The sequence below is a fragment of the Lampris incognitus genome, chromosome 13, assembly GCF_029633865.1.
Source record: "Lampris incognitus isolate fLamInc1 chromosome 13, fLamInc1.hap2, whole genome shotgun sequence".
Taxonomy (NCBI): Eukaryota; Metazoa; Chordata; class Actinopteri; order Lampriformes; family Lampridae; genus Lampris; species Lampris incognitus.
In genome coordinates, this window is record NC_079223.1 from 43423468 (window position 1) to 43429467 (window position 6000).

Below are 6000 nucleotides of genomic sequence, written 5' to 3' on the forward strand. Positions count from 1 at the left end.
TGAGTCCAGGCTGGAGACCAGGAGCTGGCGCCGGAGTTCTGGCTCGCCAGCACCCAAGACCCATGCATCATTAGTCTGGATGTGCTGAACTGCTGGGGAGGTTGTGTTTATTTATTTTTTCATTGATTTTCAAATTTAATGAATGCAAACACCTCACAAACAGCAACAGAAAAATGCACAAAACAGAAAAATCCCACCCCAAATCAACAACAGACGCTGCAATATGTAAGTTATATTGAAAGGAAAAAGAAGTAAAATGAAAAATAGCCATGACAATAAATAAGAAAGACTTCACAAGAACATGATAGGAAGCAAGCAAAGACCACAAAACAAATAGAGCAATCAGCCACCGCCCTCCAGGGACAGACAAGTGGGTCAAAGTCCCTGTAGGAAAGGACTTTGAGTGCAAAGGCCTCCAGAGACTCCAGAATTTGTTCGATTCATGGTAGAGATCATGAGTCAGTTTCTCCAGAGGGAGAAGGGCCGATATCTGTGATATCCACATGCTGACTGTAGGAACCTGCGGTGCGGACCACCACAGCAAGATACACTTTTTAGCCAAAAGTAAAAGATTTTTTTAAACACTTTCCTTTTCTTTTCCATAGTATTGTACAGTACAGAAAACAGAAACCCATATCAAAAAAAAAAAACTAAAACAAAAACAAATTAGAAACAAAGGACAAAAAAGAAACAGGGTGTATTTAAGGAAAATAACGAATTACACTGCTGCATCACTAGCACAACAAATTTTAGCACAAGCACTCAATGAGAGAGGTGGATGGAATGTAGTGTTTAGTTGCTGGTCAGTGGGGAGCCTGTGTTAATGTGTCGAGGGCAACCATGACCCTTGGCACGAAGACCGTGGCACTCCAGTCCAGTCAGAGGAAGAACAGGCCCAAGGACTGGTGAGCCAGTTGCCAAGCAGCTGCTGCTCAGCAGGCACAGAGCCCTGATGCGGCATTGGATGGCCGCTATTGCCCGCAGCAAGAGGAACGGGGCCAGATGATGCAGATGGTGGCGGCCATCCAGACCACCAGCAATGAGGAGAGGTGGTTCCAGTTGACCATGCAGCAACTGAGGCAGCAGAAGGAGGCAGATGTGACCCTGGCACTGGTGAGGGGCTGGCTAGAGATGGGATGACGCCCTGAGTGGACAGAGGTGTCAGTGCTGGGACCCGAGGTAAAGGCCTACCACTCTCAATGGGGCAAGTTTGAGCTCCACGACGGGTTGGCATACAAGAGATGGCAAGGTCCAGAACGAGGGAACAACTTCCTGCCGCTATTGGTATCCCGTGTGCTCTGTCCCCAGGTTCTCCAGATGGTTCTTGGCTCCGTGGGGGCAGGGTACTATGGGAACGCCAAGAATCAACACCACCTCAGGGAGCAGTTCTACTGGCCTGGCTGTAAACGAGGCGTGGAGGTGCATATGCACTGCTGCAACGCCTGCATCTGCTGGGCCCAGGTTGGCTTTGGAGTGCAGTTCCCCCTCCCCTCAAGCAGGCGCCAACCAGAGTAGGCGCTAGTGCAGCGACCAGGACACATTCCCACATCCGGCTTCCCACCTGCAGGCACGGCAAAGTGTGTCTGTAGGGACGCCCGACCAAGCCAGAGGTAACACGGGGATTCGAACCGCCAATCCCCATGTTGGTAGGCAACAGAATAGACTGCCACGCTACCTGGATGCCCCACTCTTACGAATTTTGAAGCAGTAGGCCAATTCACTCAAGAGAACTGGGCCTCATTCATCAATCGTTCGTATGTGCAAATTTGTTCTTACACACTCGTGGAAGGGCGGCACAGCGGCGCAGTGATTAGTGCCACCTCACATCAAGAAGGTCCTGGGTTCGAGCCCCGGGGTGGTCCAACCTTGGTGGGTCATCCCAGGTCGTCCTCTGTATGGAGTTTGCATGTTCTCCCCGTGTCTGCGTGGGTTTCCTCCGGGGTCTCCGGTTTCCTCCCACAGTCCAAAGACATGTAAGTCAGTTGAATTGGCCATACTAAATTGTCCCTAGGTATGAACGGGTGTGTGTCGGCCCTGTGATGGCCTGGTGGCCTGTCCAAGATGTCTCCCCACCTGCCGCCCAATGACTGCTGGAATAGGCTCCAGCATCCCTGCGATCCTGAGAGCAGCAGCTCAGATAATGGATGGATGGATGGACACCTGTGGAGTTTTTTAGCTCTCAAGATTGTCTGACAGTCAGAGGGAAAGTAATTTGTAATTCCTTCCCCCTAATATCTATTGGCTACCTCTTGCAACGAGCAATCACCCAGGCTTGCAAAGACATCAGTTGGTGTCTAAATTCAGGAGTTACCCAGGTTCTACCCTGGTTTCTTGAGACAACTTCAGGGCTAAAAATTCAATGGGTGTGTAAGAACAAATTTGTACATACGAACTATCAGTGAATGAGGCCCAATGTTGTTAATACAATGGCTGGCTGGTTAGGCCAATCTGTTGATAAGTTACGATCAGACTCTCGACAGTTAGCATCTCATAAGCAATACGTTCCTTGTGAGTAAATTGCTCCTTCAAAATTCCAACGCTTGTGATCAACGCATTTAACTCAGAAAAAAATGGTTAGTGGCTTTCCCTGTGTTAATTTGAGCTGACTTTGTTTTTTCAAGTGGAAAAAAAGTGATGAGGTTTGGGGCGATGAACCATCCGCCATCCTGTTTCTACTCTATGTTACTACAAAATGACGTCAGACCAGGTTGCCTTATAGGTCTAGTCCTGTGTTCAAAACCATTGCCTACCAACACGGGGATCACCGGTTCGAGTCCCCGTGTTACCTCCGGCTTGGTCGGGCGTCCCTACAGACACAATTGCCCGTGTCTGCGGGTGGGTATGTGTCCTGGTCGCTGCACTAGCGCCTCCTCTGGTCAGGTCAGCCGGGGCGCCTGTTCGAGGGTGAGGGGGAACTGGGGGGGAATAGCGTGATGCTCCCGCGCGCTATGTCCTCCTGGCGAAACTCCTCACTGTCAGGTGAAAAGACGCGGCTGGCGACTCCACATGTATCAGAGGAGGCATGTGGTAGTCTGCAGCCCTCCCCGGATCGGCAGAGGAGGTGGAGCAGCGACCGGGACAGCGCGGAAGAGTGGGGTAATTGGCCAGATAAAATTGGGGAGAAAAAGGGGGGAAAAGGACAATAAATAAATAAAATGTGTTCAAAACAAAGTCCGATGTTTCACAGCCGCTCCTGCGCCCTCCTAGGACTCGCCCTCTTCCCAGTCTCCCTAATTGTCCCCCTTATCTTGGCCACTCCCCCTGCCCTAGTTTCTCTCTCCTCTTTGTGTGTATGTGTGCTTCAGGATTGGAGGCAGGTGTGCGGCAGGCAGAGCAGAGATCCACTACCTGCATCTCATCTACTGCAATCAACCCCACTCCTTATATACCCAAGCCTTACCACGTCCACCTTGCCAGGTCGTAGTGCCTGCCAGCCTTTGAACCTTTCATTGTTTCCTAGTTCATTGATTCCCTGTCTAACCGTGCTTTCCGTGTTCCTGCAGTCCCGTCTGCTCTGTCTAGTCCCTGCCTCCGGTCGTTGGTGTGTCTCTGTGGAGTCTCGCTTGTCTTCCTGCTTCCCCGTTTGGTTGAGGCCCCCCTCCCCTCTGCGCTCTTGCGCTGGACCCTGTGCTCCCTGTCTTCTCCTCGGCTTGTCTGGCATTAAAAGACTTGTTTTTTTGTTTTTGTTTGGGGACCCCCCCCCTTTTCTCCCAAATTGTACTTGGCCAATTACCCTATTTTCTGAGCCGTCCAGGTTGCTGCTCCACCCCCTCTGCCGATCGGGGAGGGCTGCAGACTACCACATGCCTCCTCCGATACACGTGGAGTCGCTAGCCGCTTCTTTTCACCCGACAGTGAGGAGTTTCACCAGGGGGACGTAGCGCGTGGGGGGAATCACGCTGCCCCCCCCCCGAACAAGTGCCTCGACCGACCAGGGGAGGCGCTAGTGCAGCGACCAGGACACATACCCACCCACATCCTGCTTTCCACCCGCAGACACGACCAGTTGTAGGGACGCCCGACAAAGCTGGAGGTAACACGGGGATTCGATCCGACGATCTCCGTGTACCTGATATGTTTGAAAATATATAAAGTTTGCGTCACTCTCATTTTTAATTCATAAAGCCATTTTAAGAATGAAGTTCATGAACGTTAGGAATGGTATTGATTCCTTTTCCTGGCTGATATCTTTTTAAAAGATTTATTATGGAAGCTCTTTTTTCATCTACGGGGGGAAATGCCATCGTTGAGAGACTTTCGGGCTGTGATCGGGTTCAAAATTTGATGGCGGTTAGGTCGGTTTGGTAATATGCTGTAGGACATTTCCGCACCGTCCTCCAAAAGCAGCCGTGCTTGTTTCCTACTCTACACGTCGCTACGTCACATGGGTCACAGTGTCGTCGATGCCCACGTATGGCGTAGGCAAACTGGACCCGCAGTTGTGTCTGCGGGTGGGAAGCCGAATGTGAAGAGTAGGCGTTACGGCTCGCCCACCCCGCGCCGTGGCCCGCCCACCCCGCGCCAGCAGCCAATCAGCTCGTCAGGGCCGGGTTTAGCCGTCAGGGCTGGGCTTAAGTTTGCTGGCCTCCCAGCGCCCGTTGCCAGTTCGTGCCGTAACCTCCTCGCAGGAGTGGTTACTCTTCCCTCCCGGTGCATTTCTCTCCGAGTTTATCTCAGCCCTTGGTTTACTGTTTTCTTTGTGAAGTTTCCCTGTGGTAGTATCCTGCCGTGTTCCCAGTTTGGATTACCCGTGAGTTTTTTCTTGGACTTCCGGTTTTCTTAGTCGCTCATTGCCCTCTTGTGTTGACCGTTGTATGAGCTAGTAATAAAGTACGCCAGTTTCGGCTAACCCCATCTCTGCCTGGTGTCGTGCGCTTGGGGTCTTCCACAAACCCTAACAGTACGAACTGACCATGACGACCCCAGCCGGCACAGAGAGCGTACCGACCAGTCCGGTTCAAGCAGCTCTCATCAGACAGATCCAACTGACCAACTCCCACACCCAGCAGCTAGAGGTGGCCTCTGTTGCGGTGAGGGATCTTCAGACTCAGGTCCAGCCCCTCCAGGCCTCTGTGGGTAACCTAACGAGCCAGCAGGCGGCGATGGCGAGCCAACAAGCAGAGATCCTGCGGCAGTTGCAGACCATCACGGCGGCTCTCACCACCCAGCCGCCGGACCAGCCTGCCCCTGGAGTTATGGGTAACCCGCCCCCTGGGCCCGCTGCCCCAGTTAACCCTGTGGGGCTCAACCCAGTTCCCCGGGAGCCCTGCCTCTCCAGCCCACGACCATTTGATGGCGACTTTGAGACCTGTGCCACGTTCATCATGCAGTGTGAGCTGGTCTTCCTGCACCAACCCAGCATGTTCACGTCTGATGCTGCCCGTGTTGCTTACGTGACCAACCTGCTCACAGGCCGAGCAGCTCAGTGGGCCACTGCCTCCTGGTCCATGAAGGCCAGTTTCTGCCTCACCTACGGGGACTTTGTGGCGGAACTACAGAAGGTTTTCCACCATCCAGTCTGTGGCCAGGACTCTGGTGCTCGGCTGAGCAGTATCCAGCAGGGCAGTGGCAGTGTCACAGACTACTGGGTGGAGTTCAGGCTGGCCGCAGCTGAGAGCAGCTGGAACGACCAGTCACTTCGGGTCACCTTCCGGAGAGGTCTCAGCGAGGCTGTCAAGGACCAGCTAGCCACCCGGGAGCAGCCCACCTCCCTCAATGACCTGATCAAACTCGCCATCCGCATCGATGGACGCCTCCGGGAGAGGAGGCGCGAGCGAGCCCCGCGTGGATCCCCGTCCATTCCCCAGTCGTCCAGTACCCCTGACAGGACCCCTACTCCTGCTCGTCCCACTTTCCCTGTGGCCATTTCTCCCTCCATGCCCCAGACCACGACGGGGGAGGAACCTATGCAGCTGGGGCGCACGCGCCTTAGTCCGGCCGAACGGGAGGCCCGGTTCAAGGCGGGTCAATGCCTCTACTGCAGCCAGAAGGGACATCTGA